General features: G+C 45.3%; 1 long non-coding RNA gene across 1 annotated transcript; it reads left to right on the top strand.

The window, feature by feature from the left end:
• Positions 1-1,371: 1,371 nt before the first annotated feature.
• LOC138920462 (uncharacterized) lies at positions 1,372-13,483 on the top strand. The gene is made up of 3 exons (XR_011431641.1): positions 1,372-1,462; positions 10,254-10,346; positions 13,299-13,483. It is a non-coding gene; the product is annotated as an uncharacterized lncRNA (long non-coding RNA).
• Positions 13,484-27,484: the final 14,001 nt, after the last annotated feature.

The raw sequence follows: 27,484 nt of genomic DNA, 5'->3' as shown, positions 1-27,484 counted from the left end.
ATGTTAGATTTCAGTGGCTTGTGGGAGAGCAGCCCGGACCCCTCCAGGCCATGGAGTCACTCATTGGACCCGCTGTTTGCCAAATATCCTGCAAAGCTGGGAGGAGCCAGCCTCTGGGCATAACTCACATCTCTGTGAGCCTGTGAAGGATATTTCTGAAAGAGGTGACACCATCTGTTTTCCATTGGTGATGATGAGAGGAGGAGACTGTCCAGGCTGGGCTCCTGGGCGCCCTCAGGCTGCTCTGTCCACCCCAAACTCACACATGAGGGACCTGCTTAAGGGGCTTCCCAGCCCGCTTGCCATCTCGACCTCAGTCCCAGTCCCCTTGCCCTGCCTTGTTCCCTCGACCTCGTCCTGTCCTTCTCTCCATCTCTGATGCGGGATTCTCCTCTGATGCGCTGCTCCTCTCACATTTCTGTTCCCGTATGGCCGCCTGCACACGGCACACGCTGTATTGCGGGACGCTGCCTTGGATGATATTCCTCGAGGTCACACCTCCCTCGTCCCCCTGAGTGACCACCTTTCTCCCATTGGTGAAGTCTCCACCTGGTTCTGCGGGCTCCGGACAGAGGCAGTGGGCTTCACATAAGCACGTAAGCTCTTAGACTGTTCTTATCTGTTACAGCATTCAAAACATTATTTAAAAATCAACGTCCTTGTTCAGTGTGTAACCTTTATGTCAGCTGGACTATCTGCCTGTTAAGAACTGGAAGAGGTTGAGAGGAATCCCCAGGTATGCGCTCTGTGGAAGCCCAAAGCCATCCTCAACCTTCTGTGAAGCCCTAATTAGGTTAATGGTTCCATGGTCACCTTCGGTCCCAGATCTCACAACATACATACGCCTAGTGAGGGGAGTTTTCCTCTCCTACCCAGCTCTCTCCCTGACCTCTGCTGGACAAGGGCCCCGGCCTGAGGTTCAGCAGCGCGCAGACCAGCTGACGGCCCAGCACAAAGCCCCTGAGGCCCTGGCAGTGTCACGAGACCAACCCAGTCGTGTGCAGCTTTAACCTGGGCCCACACCATGTGGGCTGGCCTGAGGCTGAGGGGCCCGTGGTGCCCGCGCTCAGATCCCAGTGCCCCAGAGTGTGGCGGAGCAGGGCAGGGCACGAGAGAAGGAGCACGCCTGGAACAGGCTGGTTCTGCTGCACACCCGCAGAGGTGCATCAGTGACACTGCGGGATGCTGAGAACCCGCATGCTTTAGGAGAGGTGAGGTCGTGGCGGCAGGGAGCCAGGCCGGCTTAGGTGCTGGGGGAGCAGGACTTCAACTGCACCGGCAGCACCTCTGAGCTCAGCTTGGACAGAGTTCTTCAACGCTCTGAGCTTCGCTTTCATCACAATGAAAACAGCAACAGTAACCCTTCCTGCCACGGGGCCGCGGTAAATGCTGAGGTGCTGATCACTCATCCTCATCGCAGATCCAGGAGAGAGCTCAGGGGTGATACATTCCAGAGTGCAATGTGAGTTCTTGCTTCCCGCAACACCCCATGATGGTCCTTCTCAGACATCTCTAGTGACAAATATGTTCTGTATTAGTGGACACCTCTAGGAATTGGGAAAATTCTCATTACCCTGAGCTACAATCTGCTGATCTACCTGCTGATACTGGTTCTTGTGTCGGAGTACACAGTCCTGTCCCCATGACAGCCTTGAAGTTATTTGAAGGCATTATCTTGTCTTGCCCAAATCTTCTCCATCCAAAAGTTCATTTCCACACTTCTTGTTAATCTGATATCTCTTCTGGTAGGTCCTGTTTAAAAAGGTCCCTTTGGACCTCACTCCCAAATGTGTGGACCAGAGTCAGACTCCCTCAGAGTGTGGTCTGATTGGGGCATCATTAATTGCACTCATTAGTAGTTAGTGATAATATGAACAAGCTTTGCTAAATCTTTTGATGGTTTCCAAAGGCCATACTTCAAAGTTGAAAACTGGTAAAATTTCCCTGTTAGAAGAAAACTGTGCCTTCCTATTAGGAACATTCCACATTGCTCAGGTTTTTCTCTCCTGATTAAAGAGGACTGGAAGAATTATACATGTGTTTGCTCATAATGAGTTCAAAAGGAATGAAATAACGTTATCAAGGCTTAGGTGAAAGTCATAGCTCAAATCCAAAGACGGGGACATAAAACCTATCATCTGCCCTTCCAGAAAGAATTTTGAGGCCAGGAATAAATGGGAGTCCAACTATATTGGGGAGAGTCACAGGGCCCCATGACTCTAAGGCATCTTTGGAGACCGGAATTTCTAATGGTCTGTTCTTCACAAGAATTCTTACTAAGCCATAGAACCACAGTTTCATACTGATTCATAGAACTATGAATTGACACTGATTCATAGAACTGTGATTTCATACTGATTTCTCCAAATTCCAGTCCAGCACCACAGAGTACATTATAACTTTCCTCCTTTCTTAATTTGTAGTTTTTTTCTCCAACAGAGAGCCTGGCTCTCATTATCCACAATATATTTACTTCTTGCTCAATCCTAGAATAACATAAAGAAGCGTTGGATACCACCCCCTAATCCTTTTTTGTTTTAATTAGTTTTGATCACATAAAAAATTAACATATTTGTAAATGTAGGAAAAATTAAAAGGTGTACTCACAGAAGTGTCCCTCATCCTGTTCCTCCTGCCCTGTTCGCATTTCCCCGTCCTTTCTTGCCCCTTCCCATCTCTGTCATCTCATTAGTCTTTAGTTTCTATTTCCTGTGTTTCTTTTTTTGCTCACATGAATAGGTACATGTATATTTTCCTGTTTCCTGTCCTTTCGTATGTGAAAAGTAGAGGACCAGCCCTGATAGCCTAGTGGTTGAAGTTCAGCACACTCCACTTCAGCAACCCTGGTTCAGTTCCCAGGTGCAGAACCACACCACTCGTCTGTCAGTAGCCATGCTGTGGTGGTGGCTCACACAAAAGAACCAGGACTTACAACTAGAATATAAAATGATGTATTGGGGCTTTGGGGAGGGAAAAAAAAGAGAGGGAGAGGAAGATTGGCAACAGATGTTAGCTCAGGGTGAACCTTTCCCAGCAAAAAAAAAAAAAGATACTTCATAAGAAAGTTCTTATCTTTAGGTCCAACTTAATACCTAAATGACAAAATCTCAATTATTTAGCAATTTCAGGCAAATACATAAGAGAATGAAGAATTATTGAATATTCTTTCCAATTTTCTCTATCCATAAACGTTCTGGTCCTGATTATGAGTCCCTGCAGGCACTAGCCATTCAGCCTGAGTGTAAGCACAAGAGGGCGGCAGGCATCCTCACTGGACACTCATCTCCATTTCTAAACTAAGACGATGCGTAAACTGAAGACCATCTTCTGATCAGTAAATGTAAGGGTCTGGGCGCTAGGAGGATCTCTGGTGCTGCTCAGCTCCAAGATTCCGTGAGTCTCTGTTCCCATGGTGCTGGGGTTCTGGTATTCCAAACATGAGAGAAGCATTTTCCTGAGGTGTTCCAGGCAGCCTCACTCTCCCATCTCGAACCTCCTTTGCCAAAGTTTGAACATGGGTGGCATGAGCTACACGATGAAGAAGAACAGCTTCAAAACAGGAGACCCCATATACCTGCGCAAGGCCCTTGTGAACAATGTCGGAGAGGAGAAGAGGACCAGGCTCCACGTTCAGAAACTCCAGAAGGCCTTAAACATCCGGCTCAGGGAGATCGATAAAGAAAAAGCAGCCCTGAAGAGGTTTTTGGGAAAGCTTCATAAGACCACTGGCTATTTTCCTCGACAGCCCTTCTGGTGACCAGTGCCACTGTGAGAGAGGAGTTCATGGAAACGGTTCAGTACAGAGCACATCTGAGTCTCCTCCTGTTATTGCCGTGTGACCCAAGAAAGCAGCGTAAGAAACCACTGGGACAGGTCAAAAAAAGAAAAAGACTACAATTAAAGATAGAAATGGAACATCTATGAGAGATCAACAGATGTCTCCTACAAAAGAGAATAAGACGTTCTTTCCCCAGGTGGTCTGATTTCTTTCCGATGTGAAGTGGTGATACGCAGCCCATACAGTGTCTCCATCCGGACTTTCCCTGAGACAAGAATAAAGCCCAGCTATTGTAGAGATCATCCTGATACTGATCATGGAATACAGATATTTGCCTTAATCTTGTTCTTTTCTCATTGATATCATTTTCAAATATTTTTCTATAGTTTTAATAGCACGAATAAAAGTTAAGGCAAAAAGTAAGATGAAAATAATATAATAGGAAAAGCATAGAATCAAGTCTGTAAGAGAGCTTGATTCAAATCTAGGTTTTGCCATGTTCTTACCTTTGTGATCCTGGACTTAGCAACTCTTTTCTCTTATCAAAGATGGAGATAATAACGCCTATATTAAAAGATTGCTTTAAGGATTAAATAAGATTATATATACAGGGAGTATTGCAGACACCCCCAAAATACTACTAGCTAGTATTGCAATTGATTTTGTTTTAGTCATTTTATTGCTGTGCAGTGGCGCTCAGGTTCTAGTCCCAGCTCTTCTACTGACATCCCAGGTCTCTAGGCAGGTCGAACCTTGGCTGTTGCAAGGCTCTAATGTGAGAACTGGACTAGATCATCTCCAGGGCCTCTTCCAGCATTAAGTTCTTGATACTAAAACTCCATAGTTCTACTTTGAAGTGTTTGCCAGACAGAGCAAGGATTCAGCGATCAGAATGTGTATCACGGTGACTTTAGGGGCTCAGATACATGTTCCTGTTGAGCCATGACTGATCTACCAATCTCATGTTATTCAAGTGTGATACATCTTAGCAGCCTCTCATGACATACTTGCTGGGTGACTGCAGAGCAAGTGCAGCCTGCCTCTTGAAAGCCCTTGGGATTAAGCCGCACGTCTTTATTGTTTAGGTTCTGCAGTGAGACAGACGTAGATTCTGCCAGATATTGCTGTTTGATCCCAGGCAGGTTAGCTAACATTTATATACCTTTGTGTATACCTTAAGGTGCTTGGGTTTTTCAACTGTACGATGGGAATAATAGTTCTTAACTCAGAAGACTGTTGTGATGTCTTCCTGTGATAACACACGTAAGTCTGTTAGCACAACTAACACATTGTAGGTATTCAATACATGCAGTTGCTATGGTGGTTCTTTCTGGGAAAAGGCAACAGCTGGAGCTTCTGGGCTAAGAAACAGCCTTAATACTCATTACTCTTGGATCTCAGATGATGACCTACTTAGCTAGATCTGTCACCTGCTGCAGAAATGTGTGTGTGTGTGTGTGTCCAAAAGAGGTGATGTGGAGCTCTAGGTAGAGAGAGAGATCCTGTGATGAGGATTTCGAGGGTCACCAAGGAAGACGTGACCACGAGAGAGTCGTACAGCGAGCTTTCTTTGGGTGGCACTTTGATGGTTTGCATGAGAAGGGAAGTCCCTCACAGCAGGAGATCTTCCAGTGGCAGAGGCAGGGGGCTACCACCCAGACGGGGGCAGGGCAGAGGAGCTCCTGGAGGAGGGGAGTCAGGGGGGCTGAGGGTCTCGGCGATGTTGCTCAGCAGCCAGATGGAGAGTGTATTGGTTTGTAAGGGCCGCCTTAACGAAGTTCCGTGAGCCAGGTGGCTTACACAAGAGAAATCTGTTCTCTCAGTTCTGGAGGCCGGAAGTCTTAGATCTGGGTGTGGGCAGGGCTGGTTTCTCCTGAGGCCTCTTTCCTTGGTGTGTAGACGGCCGCGTCCTCCTGGTGTCCTCAGAGGTCATGCTCTTGTGTGTGTCTACATCTTAATCTCTTCTTATAAGGACACCAGTCACACTGGATTGGAGCCCACCCTAATAACCTCATTTTACCTTAATTACCTCTTTAAAGGCCCAATCTCCAAATAAAGTCAAATTCTGAAGTAGCGGGGGTTAGGGCCGGAACATAGGGATTTTGAGGGGAATGCGGTTCAGTGTATCCCAGGGCTCAGATCGGAGAGCTCTGAGGAGCAGCAGCAGCTTGGGGCTGTTTATAGCCCAGGACTTATCCATGGCCAGCAGATTTGGGTGCAGTTTCATGGGGTATGGCAAAGCAGGCACTCTCTGAATGGCTAAAAGTATACTAATTTGGGCTACATTTAAAGCAATTGGCTGTGTAAAAATTTGGGTTTGGTGTTGGCAGACTTTCAACTAACAGTCTTAGCCTGCTGTGAATCATGTAGGGGCCACTATTACCTTGGGACATCCTTACTTATCTATGTATTTACTGTGCGTGTACACACACATACTTCCAATAACAAGGACTCGGCCTCCCTGGGGAAGTGGCTGATTCCAGGACTGGGGGAGGCAGTACTAGATGAGCTGGAACATCTTAGAGTGCCAGAAAGCAAGGAAATGATTAATCTTGGGAACATAGCGAAAGGACACAGGAGAAGAAGTGATATCAATGAAAATGGTAGAGTAAGAACATCAGAAAACTCTGTCCTCCATAGCAAAACTGAGACAACTGGAAAAAATTGTCAGAATCACCTTTTTGCAGATCTCTGGAAATTAACAAAGGCTTGCAGAAAGCTTGGGAGTGTCTATTCAAGGAAAACGACTGTATCAGTAAGCACAGAATGCCTTGTTGTGTTTTAACTTACACGCGTCCCATCCCCCACTTTCCAGCTCCATGGTAGCCTCAAAAACTAACAGCCCCAAATCACAGTGAAAAGCAGCAGCCTGGCAGCCACTAGAAGGGGCAGAACAGGGCTGGAAAGTTTTTAAAGCTACCTGCCCAGAGAATTGCCTTTATTTGATCTGGCTGGTGGTTCCCTGGAAGACCCTGCTTAGAGGGCTAACTTTATCTGATCTTGGAGCTCACTCAGTGTGAAAAGCCTTTGCCTTGAGGGTGTTTGACAAGAACAATTACAAGCAATTGTTTAAATTTATAGCTAACAGTTGGGGCAACGACAAACTAGCCAAATAGTGTAAAAAGAAAAACTGGGGAATGAGATGTTCATAGGGGCTTTGAAAGCTCCTAAGAATCTAAAAGGTCACTAACAGCTAAGGAAAATGAAACCTCTCCCAGGCTTTGCAGATTAATCTGTTTGGGCACTCCTTCATGGCTTAGCCAGGCCACTTACAACTCTGCCTTTGCCTTCACTTCCTGTTTGTGCTGAGTCTAGAGATCGGCCAGAGATGAAAGCTCAGGATCTTCTCAGGTCTTTTCTGAGCATGTGTCATCCCCAGGTTATATGCGTGTTTTTCTAAGTTACCCAGTACACACAGGCACTTTTGAATGCCCCAATTTCCCAAAGAAACTCTGTAGCTTTTCTTCCTAGGCTTTTAGCATGTTTGTTATTTGCCTCAATTGTAATCTTTTGCCCTAGGTTGCAGTAGGTTGTTCATCTGCCTTTGAATGTTTTTGAGGAATGCCCTCTGTGTAAGGCAGTTTTCTGGTCTGAAAGAATTCCAAATTAGGTGAAACAGACAGGCACCTTCTGTCAGTCCATCAGGTAGCCCCTGAGACAGGTCAAAGCAGACAAACACAATTATTTGCAAATAAGGTCTTCTCTCCTCCCTCCAGAACCAGGGACCAGGGTCCCACACTGGGAATGCAGGCTGCCTTCTTCAAGACTGCTGCCAAGCTGAGCAGGGGAGTAGGTCAAGAACAAGTGAAAATGCTGCAATGCTTTCCTACCATTTTAAAGTTGACTTCTTATTCAGCATTCTCTTGGTTTTTCTAAAACTCTGTTTTCAACAATTCTGGCTCTCTTGATTCTCAGAATTTTTGCTCAGTTTTTTTAGCATTTCTGTAGTGATGGGGCCTTGGAACTAGCTACTCTGACATTTTTGCTGATGTTGCCCCTTTAGTATTTCTTGTAAGGCAGGTCTGTTACCAAATAATTCTTTCAGTTTTTGTTTCACTCAAAATTTATATTTTTTCCTTCATTTTTGAAGGATGGTTTGCTGGATATAGAAGACTTAGCTGGCAGGGTCTTTTCTCTCAGTACTTTGTATTTGTCCTCCCACTGCCTTCTGGCCTCCATGGCTTCTGATGATAAATCAGCTATTCATCTTACTGAGGAGCCCTGAGCATGAGAAGAAGTTGCATCCTGCTCCTGTTGGATGAGGTCGTCTATAAATGTCAACTGCATCCGTTGACTGATGCTGCTGTTGCGTTTAACTATGTCCTAACTGATTTTTTGCCTGCTGTATCTGTCCATTTCCAACACAAGGATGTTGAGATTGCCAAGCATGATAGTTAATTTATCTATTTCTCTTTGTAGGACCATCAGTTTTTGCCTCACATTTTGATGCTCTGTTGTTAGGCACATGCACAGTAAGAACTGTTCTCTCTTCTTGGACAGTTGATCCCGTTATCATTATGTAATGCCTCTCTTTATCACTGACCATTTGTTTTGCTGTGAAGTTGGCTCTAAAATTAATATAACTACTCCAGCTTTCTTTTGATTACTGTTAGCATGGATATCTTTCTTCATCTCTTTACTTTTAATCTATAAGTCTTTATATTTAAAGTGGTTTCCTGTAGATGATATCTAGTTGGGTCTTGTTTTTTGATCTACTGTGACAATCTCTTTCTATTAATTGATGTAGTTCTACACAATATCAGTTCAGTGTGTAAAGGCTGCTATACTGCTTTGTATATAAATGGAATCATTCTAGATTTATTCTTTTATGTCTTACTTCTTTTGTTCAGCCTTCTGTAAGATTTGTCATTGTTGCAGTAGCTCTAGCTTGTTTATTATTCTTTTGTATGACTCTACCACAGCATATTTATCCATTCTCCTATCTATGAACACTTGGGTTGTTTCTCAACTATCACAATGCTTTTATGAGCAATCTTGTTCCTAGGTCATGGTTCACATGTGCAAGAGCTTTTCAAAGATACGCATTCCTATAAGTGGTGACATGAATATCTCCAACATTAGCATTTAATATCAAACTATTTTCCAAAGGGACAGACTAATGTGCATGACCCCCAGTGCTGAATGAGTTCCAGGTGTGACATATCCTCAACAACACTTGTAACTCTCAAGCTTTTAAAACTTTTTGCCGATCTGAGGGTGTCACGTGGAATCTCACCATGGTTTAATACGCACTTCCTTGAATAGTAATGATTTTAAATAAATTTTCATGTATGTATTTGGCCATTTTTATTTATGAAGCACCACCTAATTTCTCTTCTCTGCCTGCCTTTTCTCATTGAAGAGACTTTTAAATATATTTTTAAATTTAGAAAAAATATACAAATATATTCTACATTTTAATCCTTTGTTGTTTATATCTGTTGCAAATGCTTTCTGACACTCTTTACTTTATCTTTTCAGTTTTTAAATGGTGCTTTTAATGTACAGAACTTTTAAATTTTAATGTGGTTAAATTATAAATCTGTTCCTTAATGGGCAGTTCTTTAATGATTGATTTAAGCAATCCTAACATAGCACACAGTAAAAAACTATTATTCGGTATGCTCACTCTTCTAAATGTTTTAGTTTACTTTGCACATGTCATGGAATTGATACCTGCATATGGGATGAGGGAAGGATTCCCATTTGTTTTCCCATATGGATACCCAGTTATCCCAGCACTATTTATTTTAAAAGAAAATTGTCCTTTCCTCCCATTGTTCTTCAGTGGCGCTTCCCTGTAATATCATGTCCACATATCCATTGGTCTGTTTCTTGATAGAAACCTTTTACCTCAATCTCTCTCTTTCTTATCCCATCACCAATAGTACACTCTTAATTTTATTTATAGTAAGTGTTGATATCACACCTTAATTTCATTTTTTGTCTATGCCTTAGCTATTCATGCATTTCTATATAAATTTTAGAATCATATTTTCAAGTTCTGTAAAAAAATGTGTTGAGATTTTGTAGAGATTTCATTGAATGAATATATATGTATGTATGTGTGTTGACGTATCTTTACCACTGAGTCTTCTGATCCAGGAACACAGTATTCTCTATTTACTTAGGTTTTCTTTAATAGATCTAATTAAAGATTTATAATTTTACCTGAAAGGTTGTGCACAGATTTTGTTACATTTATTCCTAGGTACTTGGAACTTTTAAAATCCCTTGTAATTAATATCTTATTTCATTTTATAAATTGCTGATACGTAGAAACACAAAGTAGATTTTAATTTGTTCATTTTGTATCCAGTAAAGTTGCTGAAATCTTATCAGGGCTAACGGTTTATCTGAAGATTATTTGGTTTCTCTACATACATTATCATCTTATTTCTGAAAAGGATGGACTGTTGCTTCACTCTTCCAATCGCTACGCACTTGATTTATTTCTACTTACCTTATTGCTCAGGCTCGGTTCTCCAGTAAGAACGCTAAACAGCAGAAGTCATAGTGGGTTGTTTTGTTCCTGATTATCAAAAAGAAGGATTTCGACGTTGCACCAGTAAGCATGCTTTGCGGTAGCTCTTATATAGACATGTTTCTCAGTATAATAGTTACCCTTTATTCCTTATTTGCTAAGATTTTTTAGTCAACATAAATAGATATTAAATTCTAGTCAATAATTTTTCTGTATCTTTTGAGGTGCTCATATGATTTTTATCCTTTAATCTTTTCGTATGATGTATTACATTGATAGATTTTCTAATATTGAATCAATACCTTATATTCCCAGGATTAACCTATCTTGACTATGATATATTGTCTATTTTAAAAATATATTACTGGATTTGTTTTACTGACATTTGTGATTTTGCACCTATGTTCATAATTGACACTGACCTATAATTTTCTTTTCTTTTAATGTCTTTGTCAGGTTTTAGTACCAATTTATGCTAGCTTTATAAAATTTAGGGGAGTGTACACTTCTATTCTCTGGAAATTCTATAAGATTTGGAATTACTTCTTTACTAAATATTTAGTAGAACTCAGTAATGAAGCCTGGAGTTTTCTTTTGGAGACAACTTTAAAGTTAGGTTTACTGAAGTATAATTTATGTGCAGTAAAATTCACTCATAAGTGTGCAGTTCAGTGGGTTTTGACAAATGTATACAGTTGTATACCACCAGAAGACATAGACTATTTTGGGGCCGGCCCCGTGGCCGAGTGGTTAAGTTCGTGCGCTCCGCTGCATGCGGCCCAGTGTTTCGTCGGTTTGAATCCTGGGCGCGGACATGGCACTGCTCATCAAACCACGCTGAGGTAGCGTCCCACATGCCACAACTAGAGGGACCCACAACTAAGAATATACAACTATGTACTGGGGGGCTTTGGGGAGAAAAAGGAAAAAAATAAAATCTTTAAAAAAAAAGATATAGACTATTTCCATCAACCCCAAAATTCCCTCATCCCATTTGTGTTCAGTCCCCTCTCCTTACCCCCAGACCCTGGTTTGGTTTCTATTGTTATAGTTTTGCATTTTCAAAATGTGCTATAAGTGGAATCACACAGTCTGTAGCCTTTGTGACCGGCTTCTTTCACAGCCTAAGACTTTTGTGATTCATCCATACTTTTGCGTGTATCAGGATTTTGTTCCTTTTTATTGCTGAATAATATTCCACTGTGTAGATGAGCCACAATTTACTTTTCCCCTCACCAGTTCATGAACATTTTGGCCATTCCTGGTTTCTGTGAACATTCATGCACAAGCCTTTGCACAGATATGGTGACCATCCTGTGTTCCTTTGGACATCAAGACTGCCACCCACACACCAAGACTTATTACTCACATAATGAGGCTTTCTGGGGAGAGCAGGGTGGCTGCCAAGCAGGCCCCCAAAAGGGCTTGAAAGATCAAGGAAAGGAGACTGGCTTAGGTTTTTTCTGGTGGTGGGGCTGGGGCCGGGGGCTTGTGTGGTTTGACCCTCCCATCATCAGCTGGGGAGGGCCCACCTGGGCTGAGGGCTTGTCTGCTTGCCCAGACGTGGGGCAGAAGGGGAAGAGAGAGGCGTCAGGCTTAGGAGCTGTCAGAAAACATCAAAAAAATGGAGTTAGACTTTCTTACAGTAGACATATATTTTTTTTACTCTTGGGTAAATATGTGGAAATGGGCTTGCTGGTTCATATGGTAAGTACATATTTAACTTTATAAGAAACTGTCAGACTATTTTCCAAAGTGAACGCACCATTTTGCATTCCCACCAGCATCATATGAGACTTCCTGTGGTTCCACATCCTCACCAGCACTCACTATTTTTGGCTTTTTCCTTGAAAATGTTACCTATACTAGTAGCTGCGATTTTAATTTGCATTCCCTAGTGACATGGTCGTGAACATTTTTCACGGGCTTATTTGCCATCTATCTATCTTCTCTGTCAGTTTTTGGGGTAACTCTCAACTCTGTTCAATTCTTTTTTTTTTTATTAATTCAATTCTATTTTTAATGACTATAGGACTATTCAGCTTTCCTATTCCTTCTGGTAGGTAATCCTTTTCTAGGAATTTATCCATGTCATCCAAATTAAGAATTTATTGGTATATAATTATTTATAATATCCTCTGCTATTCTTCTTAGTAATGTCCTCTTTCACATTCCCACTGTTGACTTTTGTGCTCTCTCTCTTTTTATTTTTAAGGTATGCTTTTTTTGGTGAGGAAGATTGGCCCTGAGCTAACATCTGTTGCCAATCTTCCTCCTCCTTTTTTTTCCCTCCCCAAAGCCCCAGTACATAGTTGTATCTTGTAGTTGTTAAGTCTTTCTATTTCTTCTATGTGGGATGCCACCTCAGCATGGCTCAATGAGCAGTGTATGGGTCTGTGCCCAGGATCCGAACCCGTGAACTGGAGGCCGCCAAGGCAGAGCATGTGAACCTAACCACTAAGCCACTGGGCTGGCTCCTCTCTCTCTTTTTTATGTTCTTTCGTCTTGCTAGGGAGTTGTCAATTTTATTAGTATTGTCAAGAGCCAAATTTTAATCTTTTTTGTTCCTCATTTTTTTTCTATTTTATGAACTTATTTTTATTATTTCATTTCAATTTTAAGTTTATTTTCCTGTTTTTTCCAACATTTTGAAATAGATGGAAGCTCAATAATTTTCAGCCCTTTTCCCCCCAGTATAGGCACTCAAGGCTATGAAGTATCATCTAACACTGGTTTAGCTGCATTCTGCAGATTTGGATTCATAATATTTCTTCATCATTTGGTTCAAAAATTATCAAATTTCTTTTTCAATGTATTCTTTGACGTGGTTATTTTGTAGTATACTTTTTAATTCTAAAACATGGGGATTTATGATTATATTTTTGTCATTTATTTCTAAAATAATTTCATTGTGGTGAGAGAACATACTTTGCATTAACATACTTTGAACGTAATTTAATTCTTTAAAGTTTATGGAGACTTGACTTATTTTCCAGTATATGTCATTGTTTGTAAATGTGCTCTGTGTACTTGCAGGGAAAGCGTGTTCTGTAGCTGCAGGTGTGATGTCCACGTTGGGAAGGAAACCTTGTGTACCTTCTTCGATTCGCTGTAACTCCTGCTTCCTTCTCCCTCTTGGTCAGTGACCTCTCTGAAATTAATTTCCCCTCTAGTACTTGGATGAAATACATACTACACCATGTCATTTTACGAAGTGTAAATGACAGCCATCCTCCAACTTAAGGTATCCTCTGAAAGCCGAGAACCTTCTCTCCTGCCCTGCAGGGCTGACTGCTGAAAATCTGGCCCAGGATCTGATTATGAAGGTGGCAGAGCCACAAAGGAGCCTAAGTGCACAGCCTCGGCAGGTCCTTATGTAAAAATCGCCCAGACACAGAAAGAGGAACACCCCGAGATTTGGGATTGGGATATTTGAGTGGACACTCTGAGAATCTTGACACCCACCCCGCCCCCAGATTTCCCTGAGCCCTTCCTGATGGCAAAAACAGCCCCTTCCACATTACCAGGGGAACTCAGCGTCACCTGACGTGGATGCCTTGAGTGATGATGTTGTTCTCAGGAGCTGCCCCTTACTCCTCATGGCCTCTAGGCTGATAGCAAGAGTCAGGTATCAGCAGAGCCTGGACAGAGAAATACAACCCTGCTTTGGGAAGAAATGCTTACATAGCAAAAGAATTAGAGGACTTGCCTAATAATAGGACCTGGGGAGTGTGTGTAAAGGAGATCTTGGTGTTAAATGAAGGAAAGTAGAATTTAAGACTGGAGAGGAGATCGTTTATTGGCACGAGGCACTCATGTTTGATTCAGGAACATCTCTTGGGTAAACCTGAAGCCATCCCAGCAAACTAAGGTCTAGCAGCGTTGGAGTGGCAGTAAGGTGGTTTGACCTGCAGGTGGTTGATACAATTCCCTGGGGGTGATAGAAATGGAGAGGCGCTGAGGGTGCTGGTTTACTTACGTAAACAGAACCAGTGGACTAGATGTCTTCCACCTCAATGAAAAATTAAGACCCCATAGGCAGCTTCCAGCTCCAAATTTACAGCCCCAGAGCACGTTGACTGAAAGGAAGTTCACTTCCCCTTAAGTTCCTGTAACTCTACCACCAATATACGCAGTCGACATTCCTCCAGCGCCTTCTCAGAGGAACCCATGGCCATTTGCCAGGGGAACCAGCACTGGGGAGGCTGAGGTTCCTTCTCAGGCGGAGGACAAGCTGCTGTGCCTCGGAGATCTCACCACTAGAACAGAAACAACAAAAGAGCCCTTGGGGGCCTCTGTGGGATTTTTATTTGGAGGAAACAAGTACCAAACTTAGGAATCCTCTGGTTCATTTACTGAGTAACCCCAAAGGCTGCCAAATTCTCAGGGGCCCAGAGTAACAGATCCCGGCCACGGCACAGGCTGCCCTCCTCCTCGGTTGTATAACCCGGCAGGTCGCATGGTGCTACAGATATCTCTGGTAGGTAAGGATGCTGTTTGGAATCTGGAAAGCTCCAATGGAGCAGACCCACAGCAGACGAGTGTGTCTGGAGTAAATCTGCGCCTCTACAGAAGAGAACCAGTCGTCTCAAGAGCAGCTCCTGTGCCCCGGTGGCGAGAAGTCTCCCAAACACAGAACACAAAGTTTCCCATCCTGGGCTGGATGCGTTCTGATCCGGTGAATCATAAGATCTGGTGCGCAGAGCAGCGATCTATTGTGTAGTGGTCCACTTGGGACTGGGCTTAAGTGGGACCTAAGGACCAAGTAAATGACGGGAACAGGCGACCCAGACCCCACATCACCTACCTCTGCTGCATCTCCCTCACCCAGCACCCATGCCTCATGGGCGGGGAGCTTCCTACAAGTAACCAGCACAGGAGGAAAGGACTCGGGTGCGAATCACAGCTAGGTTGCCTCATTACGTGGGCGTTCGCTGGAAATGGCCTGCTGCACACTGCCGCCTCATTACAGCACTGTCTGGGGATGTCACTCAAAGACAGTATGAAAGGAAGGCTTTCAAATGGCCCACCTGAGAGTGGCCCAGTTAGTCATCCATCCAACGGGAGGAGAACTCCTTGGAGGTACAGCTGTACACTGCCTTGGTGGTGGCAAATGGCTTGGCTGGTCAGGCCCGGAAGGACCAGACCAGGAGGTATGAGGAAGAGGCATGGGTGGGCAGACAGCACGCAGGTCCTCGTATCTCACCTGAGAGCCCACCAGAGACCATGCACTACAGGAGGCTCACAGTAACTGGGGGCAGCATGATGTCCTTGGGCTGCCATGCACTCTTCTCGCCAACCCGGTCCTTGTGCAAAGGCTCATGAACAGAGTGGCAGGGATCACGGCTCTGTATGGGCCCAATGAAAAGGGCACCCCCATGAAGACTGGCACAGTTGCTGCCCTCACTGAAGGGCTGTCCAGTTGGCAGCAGACTGATGCAGAGCTGTTGGCTTGACACCATGGATCACGGGCAGTATTTCATCCTTGTGACCCTGCCCTCGGTTCTGTTAGCACCAGCACCCAAAGACCTGCAGAATGCCTCACCTGTGACATCGCCCACAATACTGCCTCAGAACAGAGAACCATTTTACACCAAAGGAGGTGTGACAGTGAGCTCACGAGGACGGAGCACATTGATCTTGTCAGTCCCCATCATCCAGAAGTCACCGGCCTGATGCAGTGGTGGGATGGCCTACGGCCAGCTCAGCTAAGGTGCCAGCTGAGGGGACAATACTGAGTGAGCTTTGCCTACCATCTTCCGACCCAGGACGTGGTGTACACTCTGAACCAAGAACCCAGGACTGATGGTGCCACTCTAGCTAGAACACACGAGTCTGGCGACTGACAGGTGTGGGAGCGGCCCCTTGTAATATTACGCCCAGCGGCCCACTTGGGTAGTTTTCGTTTCCCGTTCGTGCAGCCGTGGGCTCTGGGTGACAGGTCCTGTTCCTGGAGGTAGGAGTGGAGACAGTTCTGTCAGGCTCACAGCAGGGGGAGCTGTGACTACCACCGGCGACTCTGTTCCTTGTCAGTGGCCCAACAGGCAGAGAAAGGAGTGACCCTGCTGACTGAGGTTATAACTGACACACCTCAGGGACCAGGACTCCTCGCACCTAATGGGAGGAGATGGGTGTGTCTGGACCCGAGGCAGGTAGCCGGGGTGTCTCTAAACTTCTGTCTCCAGCAGTGACTTTCAGTGAGCAAGGAAAACTACCACAACTGTGGGCGGCCACCCTGGCAGTGAAGGCTTGGGTCACCTCCCACGCACGTTAACAGCCCAGACCGCCCAAGGGGGGCCGGCGGGGGCTCTGTCTCGTTTCACTAACACTCTTGCCAGAGGCTTCCGAGGAGGATGTGGTCACCAACCCGGGGACTCTGAGAGCCTTGTCCAGCATGAGGATGGCTTCATTCTCAACGGAAGGAGGCTGGGGGACAGGAGACCTTGTAATGTAGCAGGAGAGTTGTATCTAATGGGAGGACATGAGGGGTTGGGACACCAAACTTGACACCTTCTCAAATTCCCTCCACCACTTCCCTCTCTCTCGTGGCTGGCACCCCATCTGCACCAGGCTGCGCCCACTTTTCAAGCTGATTGAGGCACACCCTGCGGGCTATAATCGGGCTTTGTGTCACTCCCCTGGGAGCTAGATGATGTCAGTTGGAGGGGCCTGGGAGTCGATCCCACACTGAGCAAGGCCTCCAAGAACTACTCTCAGAGTAAAGGAGCTCTGGATTAAACCAGGCCTCCTGCCACGCAGGGGTAACAGAGACGGCAGCCTCGGTGTGGACCGGACCAGGACATGAGGCGGGGGCATGTGGGGAGCTGAGAAATGGTCACCCCGAACCTGTACTAGAGGGGTTCACACTTCGGGAACACACCCTGGTTTGGCCAAAGACCTTCAGACTGTGAACGGGGTGGAGGCCGCTGCCATCGTTAGGGTCTTGTATCCCCAAAATGCCCACAAACATTGGCATTGTTGAGCTTTCTATTATTTCCCCCCTTTTTTGGCCAGCCTAATAGTCTAAAGTGACATGTCATTATCATTTTGCTGTAATTACTAATGATTTTGAGCATTTTATCCTATATTTTAGGGTTTGGTTTGGTTTCTTCTTCTGTAAATTACATTTCTTGTTAGCTCATTTTTGGGGTTGCTGTCAATAGCAAGTCTTTGGTTATGGGGTCACTTGTACAAAAGATTTATATTTTCATATAGACTCCTTTGTTATGGGTTTTGCTTTTGTATTATTTAATCCTGCTTTAAAGGCCTCCCCTTTTAAAATTTTCTTCCTATAATTTAAGCTTTTTTTGTTTAGAAGCTTCACACATGAGAAATGTATTTTTGTGCATGGTATGAGGAAAGAACCTGATTTTATTCTGTTTGGATAGCTAGTCCTTCCAAGATCATTTACTCTGAAGCATTATCTTTCCACTCTGCCTTGAAATGTCACCTATATCGTTTATCAGATTTCCAGAGACACGCGGGTCTGTTTCTCGATCCTCCGTGCCGCGTGTCTGTTCGTGCACTGACAGCACTTTGTCTCGGTGACTGAGCTTCAGTTTCATCTTCATAACTCGCAGGCAGGTCTCGCCCGTCCGCCACACTCGTCTCCACAAGACTGTCTTCGCTACCCCTGTGCTTTTATAGCTCCGTGTGCATCTTATAATCACTTTTTACCTTCTATTTTTAAAACGGTAGCAATTTTATTGGTTTTCCTTTCAGTGTATGGCCTCTGTAAAACAGTAATTCTTCCATCCATGAATGTGGAATATCTCCTTATTCTTTATTCCTTTAGAAAAGCTTTGTGTTTTTTCTCCACAAAGGTTTTTTTTTTAAAAAAAGATTATTCCAAGATACCATAGTTTCTGGTGTTACTATGAAGGGGATACTTTTCCTATCATATTTTCTAATTGTGGGTACGTTGTTTTCAATATGTAGATAACCTGTACACCAATCGTGCAGAATTTCGCTTACTAATTCTAATGATTTTCTTAGGTTTCTAAAGGAGAGGGTACTGTTTAGAAATTATGGTAAGTACACCTCTTTCTTTCTCACCTTTTTAGAATTCAATTTTATTTGTAAACAGCATTAATTTATCAGCACTGCCAGGGCGTTACTTGATTACGGTGGTGACAGATGTCGCCCTTATGTCGTTCGCAGCGTCAGTGGAAATGTTTTTCTGACGACTCATCATTAAGCACGTTTGCTGAGTCTTTTAGATTCCCTTTCTCCAATTAAGAAAATTATCTCCTATTCCTCTTTTGAGAGTTTATAATTTCTACTTAGATTTTCTATTTAACCCATCAATTATTCAAAAGTGCCGAGAGAGAGAGAATGTGTATTTGGGGGAGGGGGTTGCTTTCTTTTAAAAAAAGGAATCACTGAATCACGGTTAGCTCTGCCACTGCTCTTCCTCTCCCTCTGTCCTTCCCCGTCCGCCAGGCCCCAGCACTTCTCAAGGCCCTCCCCTGCTGTCTGGTCTAGTTTTCCAGTTCAGGCCCTGGCACTTGGACTGGACATCTCTGAGCCCACAAATCCCTGGTGCTCTCCCCGGCTCACACAGCACTGGGGCACCGGCAGAGGCACCCACTCGCAGAGGCCAGTGACATGCAGGCACACGGCAGCACGCTGCTTCTGTTGTACCTTCTCCAGGTAACGGATGCTGTCCCCATGCTGTCAGCCTCTCCTCCGTGCCTGACCTGCAGACTCTCGTCCTCGCTCTCTTTGAAGCTCTGTCTTCAGGCCACCAAATGTCTCATGAGTGTTGCCACCAGGATGTTCCTAAGGCCCCAAACCCCCTCAAAACTGAACCCTGCCCTCTCCAGCCACGTCACTGACCCCTTCCAGCCCATGCAGCCTGGAAAGAGCAGAGGTGCTGGGGAGAGGATCTGGGGACAGGGACCAGCACCGCTGCTGACTCAGCCAGTGGCCCTGAGAAGGCTGTCACTGCTGTGAACAGCCTCGACAACTTGACATCCCCCTCCTCGTGGGCTTCGGGCTTGGTCCTGCATGAGAAGCCACCCTCCCACTGCATCCCACAAGGCTGGGGCACAGAGCCCACCCGCTTATGCACAGAAACCAGGCCCTGGGGAAGGGGTCACGGCTGCTACTGACCTTTGGGCCCACGTCTGAATTCTGGGTCCACATGAGCACCCACTGGCAGTCAGGAGAGCAGAGGAGGCCGGCGGGGCTAGCAGAGAATAAGCTCGCTCTGGAGAGCAGCTGCAGCTGGGGCACGGCCAGCGCATGGAGCACCCCTTGGGCACAGGCAGCCTGCAGAGGGGGCACGGAGAGCAGCATCCGCCTGCGTCCACACCTGGCACAGGGTCAGCTCCTCTGCAGTCAGAGTGATACCGGCCCTGATATTGGTTTCCATATATTAAACCCAGCACATATGGCATTAAAACCAAAGCACTCATTCCTTCCTCCTCCCTGGCTTCCTGGCTCCAGGATCCACTATCCTCCATGGAGACAGCTGGCCAAGGACAACCACCTGGATTTGTTATCTCCTCCTTCCACCAAGGAGCTACAGCCTGGTGGGAAAGCCCCAACCAGCAAGGCCATATGTTCCCCCTCCCCTACCTAAAACCCCAGATAAAAACCCTTCCTTTTAGCTTTTGGGGAGTTTGGGATTTCAGCATTAGCTGCCCTCTCTCCTTGCTCAGTGCAATAATAAAGTCCTACTTTCTTCCACTACACCTGGCGTCAGAGATTGGCTTGCTGCGCAGCGGGTGAGCGAACTCACTTCAGGTTCAGTATCAGGAGTGAGCGTATTCCAACATCGCTCTGAGACCCCTCGCCCTCCTCACAGGGCTCTGGCGCCCTCCCTCCCTCCGTGCGCTGGCGCAGAATCTGCAACTACCTTTTCTGAGCTCAACCCAAAACACGCCTCGGAAACCTTTCCGTGTCAGAGGACGTTCTTCCACGACTGTCTGCTTCCTCTTGTTCTGACAGACATTTAGGTTAGTTACAAACTTTGTTGCTATGAACAATGATGCTGCAATGAACACTCCTGCACAAATGCCAGTCTTTCCCCCTGAGAGAGTCTTGGAACTGGAATTATGAGGTCAAAGAGTATCTTATTTAAAACTTTAACAGGCAAAAAACCCAAGCTTTTTATAAAAGCTTTAATCTACATTCTTATTGACCATGTATAAAAATATCTATTTCTCCTCAGCCAAATTGTCATAATACCAGTCCTGAAAAATGTTTGCTCACCTGGTAGGTGAAAAATCTCATTCTAGTGTCACTTTCTTGATTATTAGTTTGGTTTCCCACCCTTACATATTATTGGTCATTTGTACTTTTTTCTATGAATTGATTATTTGTATCTGTACCTATTTTTAAACTACATTTTTATGCTTCATATAACTTGATATCAATGCTTTGTTTTAATAAGATACAGTGTTCTCTCATAATTTTCCATGTGTGTTAATCTTATAATATTCTATGGTTCATATATTTTTCATTTCTTAGGTAAATCAAATCTGTGTGATTTTTCTTGATTCTGGGTTTACCTGAAATGTCTTTATTTCACCTTCATTCTTGAAGGATATTTTTTCTGTTATAGACTCTTGTTATTTCTCTCCAGATGTCCTGGCGTCTTCCAGTGTCCAGTGCTGCTGTTACAAAGCTGGACACTGAGGTGGTTTTCTTTCCTGTGGCTGCTGCTGAATAGATGTTTCCTAGTATCCAGCATCTCAGTTCACTCTGATGGGTCCATATTTCAGACTTATTTTTATTGGCTCTGCTTGGGGTTTGTAGGCCTCCTTGCTTCCAGGGATTAATGTCCTTACTCTATTTAGGAAACGTATCTGCCATTCCCTTTTCAGATGTGGCTTCTGCCCCTCTCACTCCCTCACCTACTCCCAGGATATCAAATAAACACACACTGGCGGTTTTCAGGGATCCTTTATGACCTTCTTCTCAGTGTGCTCCGTGGACTGGCAGCATCAATATTCCCAAGAAGCTCGTTAAAAAGTTGGCATCTCAGGTACCCCCGGGGACCCAGTGGATCAGAATCTGCATTTAAACCAGATCCACCGGTGATTTCTGTGCCATTAATGTCTGGAGGCGTGGGCCACGTCTCTCAGCAGCTCTCTGAGCCACCACTCCTGACACCCCTCGTCATTCCAGGTCATCTGTGTCCCAGTCCACCAATTCTCCTCCCTAGCCATAGCTTTTTAACTGATGGAGAGAACACGGGGAAAACCGCACAGGACACAGACGGAGAGCACCCTGCATTATCACATGGCGCGCCTTCGCCAGCTTCTCCGAGAAGCGGAGCACTGCCAGCGGACCCCAGGCTCCCGGCCTCCCTGACCTTTGTGTCACTCAGCTCTCCAGCCCGCTGGTGAGTCCACCCACTGAGTTCTGAACCGTTGTTATTCAGTTTTTCTACTCTAGGATTTCTACTTGGTTCTTTTCTGACACATCACTTTTTATAGCTTTAAGCTCTCTGCTAAAATTTCTCAGAGAACACAGCTGCCGCAGGTGTCCCCACGTCTGTGTGTGATGAGCGTGCTCTCCGGAGCCCCGTGGCTCTCCTGACGTCCTCTCCTGTTTATCCTGCTGGTTCTGGTTCGGCCGGTCTTACCTCCCCATGTGCCTAGTCAGCTTTCAGTATGTGTGGAAACAGAGAGAACGGGAGGCCTGGCTGACGTCATCTTTCTCCAGACAGGATTTTCATCAGCTCCCACCAGGTGGCGGGAGCTGTGCAGCAGCAGAGCCAGGACGGTCCCCTTCCAGCCCGCCCTTACTCTTAGGCTGCAACACCGATGGCCCACCCAGGGCAGAGGGTTCACAGGGCTCCGATCCTCTGTGGCCCTGCACTCAACTTTTGTACCCGTGGCTGGGAGACGGCTGGTACCTGCAGAGGCTCCTGAGAACCAGTCACTCACCAGCAGGAAGGGGCCCCCAGCGCAGACGAGCACCTAGGCAGGCAGAAGGAGGCCCACTCCCACCCGTTCCCCGCCTTCCACGCTTTGATCAGGCCCTGCTCGTCCACGGTGACAACCAGCTGCAGCCGAGGGTAGGTCACCAAATTCACCAGAGCAGCAGGCTGTCGAGGGCCCGACCAGATCTCCGTGCCCTGGGCAGCAACAAAATTCAAGAGCCACTTATAGAGGGCCCAGGGATTTCATAAATGTGTCCTTCTCATTTGCTCAGCCATCGCCCAGTGCACACTGGGGTCACGCAGGTGAAAACGGCGCGACCCCCCCTCACAGGATCCACAGTACGGGAGGGAACCCATACAGGAGTGAGGTTTCACGGCAGAGGACTGTCCTGGAGGAGCGGTGGCTGAGCGTAGTGGGTACAGAGACTTCCTGGGGGCTGGCGCCATCACCGAGAGGCCGCAGGTGGGGTCCAGCGCACACTGGCATGGTGTCTGAAGCTCTTCCAGCGGCCACCTCCAGCTCACTGGAGGCAGGCTGGGCAGGGGAGCGGGATCCACATGGACACCACGCTCGGACCTGGCCTCGCCCAGCTGCACACGGGGAACCTGCCTGCGGAGCGCCCCGCTCAGTCCTCGGGGAGCAGCTCTGGAGATAAGCTCGTTTGGGCTTGCGCACGGGAACGGCTCCTGCTGCATTTCCGCGGCTGTCCCACTCAGGACCTCCTCCTCTGCAGCGTGCGCAGCAGCGGCACCTCGGGCCAGCCCTGGCCATGGCCCAGTCTTGTCCCCTGGCCCGGAGGAAAACAGGTGGCCCGAGCTGGGTCGATTCCAGGCTCTCTCCCAGGATTCTGAAAACTGGACAGAGCGGTAAGGAGCCCGGGCACTGTGGGCCCCGGCACAGGAAGGCAGGGCATCAGAGGCACAGTCCACCAACTGCTCCTCCCAAGTTCCCCAGAGCTGCCACGCCAGGTCTCGTCCCAATCTGGGGCTGTGATGACCCTTTTCCTACCACGTGTCATCACTTTACCATGAGCTCTCTTCTCCCAATCAAGACAGCTCAGTATTCTCTCATCCGTCTCTTTCTTCCCCTCAGATCAACAAATCAAGAGTTGACTTCTGCCACTGACACAGCTAATGTGAGCATCTCGGAAGGAACTCAGCACTAGGGACTGGCTGACGGCGAGCAAGTCTCGGAGGATGCGGAACGTCCCTAGGGCTGGTGGCTGGAGTGGGCGAAGCAGTGGTGAGACCCCTCCTATCTCAGAATGGAAGGCAGTGGCCAGCAGAAGGGAGCAGATCCATGCTGACTGGTGGCCACCCAGTGTCCCCAACTCCACACCAGCCACGGAGATGAGGGACGTGGGGCTGGGGACAGCCAGAGGCTTCCAGTGGCACCAGATACTTTGATGGTAGAAAAAGACAAACTCAGACCCTGGAATTCTCCAGGGAACAGAGATAAAATGTAGCATGGAAAATCAGTATAACCAGTCAAAAATGTGAAGGAGAATATTGTGAGTACGTAGAAAACTAAGAGAAATTCTAAAAAGGAATAATTATTAATTCAGGAAAAGAAAAATGTTCGTCTACCTGATGGCTCAGCTGTAAAAACATTTACATAATTATGATAACATAGACAATACATATAGTCATTTGGGGACAGGAAGGTCACCCTGTGTGGAAGTGGGAGGAGGAAAGAGAAAAATCACCTTGCACAGAACTCACCAGATGCCAACGTTAGTTGCCGCGTACCCCTGATTAGGGCAATGGCACTGTCTCTGGGGTTGGGGAAACGGGGACAGGCACAGTTGGTTTTTCTAACAAGCTTTCAGAGCTTTGACCCTTAAGCTGCGTACAACTGCAACGTTAGTGACATCTCGATTTCTGTCACTAATCTGTGAAGTGACGGCCAAATGTTGCCATGCTTTTAGTTATTTCTTTCAAAAGAACTGTCATGAACTTTTACAAATCAATATTTTAAAAATGTATTCCTGAATATAGATCCAAAAAAAGTTAAATAAATGACTGGCAAACTGAGCCCAGTAGTATATAAAGACCCATCCACAGTGAGGGTGAGAAAGGACCACCATAGCCAGGAGGGAGAGGAGAGAGCCGTGGCCAACAGGAGGCTGAGGGAAGGCAACAGGTTTGAAAATTTAGAAAGGATAATTTTCTAGCAAAACATAAGTGATTCAGCTTGGCTGCAGAACAGGTAAAAGCCTGGACAGAGGGGAGTTACGGAGGAGACAGAAAAGGCTGGTAAAACCAGCACGACAGAGACAGGCCAGACGCTTCACACGCGATTCCTCCAGCCTTTGAGAAACCAGTAATTCCTGTAACATTCCTTTTATTATTTTCATTATAGAAAATGTTAGAAAGCTCTCTGATGCATTCTGTGAAAGTAGCAACAAAACAAAATATAGACAAATACGACATGAATAGAGATGAAAAATGTTTAAGTAGTATTATTCAGAGCCTCAGCAATATATTGAAAGAGTTATCTATAGTCATGTGTCGCCCAACAACAGGGACACGTGCTGAGAAATGCGTCATTAAGCGGTTTTGTTCTTGTGCAGACACCATAGAGTGCACTTACACAAACCTGGATGGTGGAGCCTCCTGCACACCTAGGCCGCACGGTCCCAATCTACGGGACCATCATCGTATGTGCAGTCTGATCTTGACCGGAATGTTGTTTCGCAGTTCGTGACTGTACTGTGATCTATCAGGGTTGATTCCAGAAATGCTAGGCTAGTTCAAATAATTTATTATATTTTCAAATTAAAACTGAGGAGCCATAGGAAATAACAAATGTCCAAAAAGCACTGGTACCTATTGTCAAATTTTAACAGCCATTTCTGATTCTTAAAAAATCTCTAAGTAACATAGGACACTTAGATAATAGAAAGTATGTACCAGGCACTGAAGCAAATATAAAATTCAAAAGAGATCTTCACAGCAAAGGAAACAGTGAACAGAATGAACAAGCAATGTATGGAATGCGAGAAAATATCTGCAAACCATGTATCAGATAAGGGGTTAATTTCTTTATATATCAGGATTCCTCCAACTCAGTAGCAAAAAACTAACAACCTGATTAAAAAATGGGCTAAGACCCAGCTATCCCACTACTGGGTATCTACCCAAACAACTTGAAATCAACAACCCAAAGTAACATCTGCACCCTTATGTTCATCACAGCACTATTCACAATAGCCAAGACATGCAAACAATCCACATGCCCATCGTCTGATGACTGGATAAAGATGATGTGGTGTATATATACGATGGAATACTACTCAGCCAGAAAGAAGACAAATTCATCCCATGGAACATTGCAACAACATGGAAGGACCTAGAGGCTATTATGCTGAGCAAAATAAGGCAGACTGAGAAAGACAAACACCAGATGATTTCACTCATGTGAAATGTGAACAAACACATGGACAAAGAGAACAGTTCAGTGGTTACTGGGGAAGAGGGGTCGGGGGTGGGCACGTAGGGTGAAGGGGAGCACTTACATGGTGACAGACAAGAAATAATGTACAACTGAAATCTCACATTGATGTAAACTGTTAAGGACAAAAAAAAAAAAGGGCTAAGGACTATTTGTTGACTATGCAAATAGTCAACAGTGCTCAACATCACTAATCATCAGGAAAATGCAAATCAAAACCACAATGAGATTACCACTCAGACTTGTTAAAATGGCTATTATCAAAGAGACGAGAGATAAGTTTCGGTGAGGACGTGCCGTCAATGGGTATGAAGTTCCAATTAGGCAGGATGAGGAGCTCTAGAGACCTGCTGTGCAACGCTGTGCCTGTGGTTACTGTACACTTAAAGATCCGTTAAGAAGGCGGATACTGCATGTTAAGTGTTCTTACCACAATAAAATAAAAATCAAAAGAGAAGAACTAAAGGCATACCTAGAAAAGAGTCAGGAACAAGACAGAAATGCCGCCACTATTAATCAAAATGGTTTTGGAAATCCTAGCTAAGGAGTAAGGAATGAAAATAATAAATGCAAACATCAGAAAATATATGATGAAATTATTATTTTCAGGTGATATTATTATAAATATAGGACATCTAAAAATACTATTATGAGACTTTACTGAACTGGGTGATACAAGATACAAATACAAAACATCGTGGTTTTAATTCATACACAGAATATCAAGATAGAAATGGAAAAATATCCCATTCTTATTACTATCATATCATTAGCAACTTACTAGCTATTATTAACAACAAAATATAAAAAGCTAGGAATAAGTGTAACAAAAGGAGTAAAGACTATTCAAAACCTTTACTAATCAACCGAAGAGCTGAATAAACACAAAAGCCCATGTTTCTCAATGGGAAGATTTAACGCATTGTGTAGGGGCACTAGCCTGCGTGCCCTTTAAGAGCCATCCGTCCTTGATGTGCCTTGTCTGGGCTGTTTGCCAGCACTCACGATGATAACAGTCCTGGGCTTGGCCAACCCAGCTGTTTCTCGTGGGAGAGTTAGCACAAAGATCCCATGGTCTGAGGGAACACAGATGCCCTGGGGTCAGGGGTGGGGGCTCTGGTCCTTGAATGCAGGTCACACAGGGACGATCCCCCTTGGCAAGCAGGCAGCCTTTGTTCCTCTGCCTACTTAAGCCAGCTTCTCCCAGGGGGCGGTAGTGGGTGCACATTTCTGTCCAGCGGCCGCCACTGGACCTTCATATGTAACTCCATATGTCTCGTTCACTGTCTCTGAGTCTTTTTTTTGGTCTCTCAGCAACCTGTCCCGCACTGTCTACCCACCTGGGCGTGCAGCCAAACACACTGTAAAATGTCAACCCTTTCCAAAATGATTTATAAATGTAATGCATTTCAATCAGAATGCAAATTTCATTTGCTTTAGACCTCAGAAAAATGGTTCCAAAGTTCATATGGGAGAGTGACTACGAGGAAAATTTTGAAATCACCAGCGTAAAGAGGACCTACCCTATCAGATATTGAGAACTTTTATAAAGCTGAATTACAAGCTATTCAAATAACATGATAGCAGCACAACCACCAGGCAGATAAATAAAACAGAGAAGAGTTAAACACAGGCCCAAATATAAAGGGTAATTTGATATGCAAAATAGGGGGCACTGTAAGTTGGTGCAGAAAAGGCGGTTTATTCAATAAACAATGTTGAGACAGCTATCTAGTTGGAAGAAACTAAAGGCAAATCCTACTTCCAATCATATACAAAATAATTCTTGATGAATTAGAGATAAGTGTAAAAAAATACATATACATACACAGACACAGACACATATGAATAAAATATAGGGGAAAAAAGACT

This window comes from Equus caballus, chromosome 23 (assembly GCF_041296265.1).
Source record: "Equus caballus isolate H_3958 breed thoroughbred chromosome 23, TB-T2T, whole genome shotgun sequence".
Classification (NCBI taxonomy): Eukaryota; Metazoa; Chordata; class Mammalia; order Perissodactyla; family Equidae; genus Equus; species Equus caballus.
This window is presented reverse-complemented; position numbering and strand designations above follow the sequence as displayed.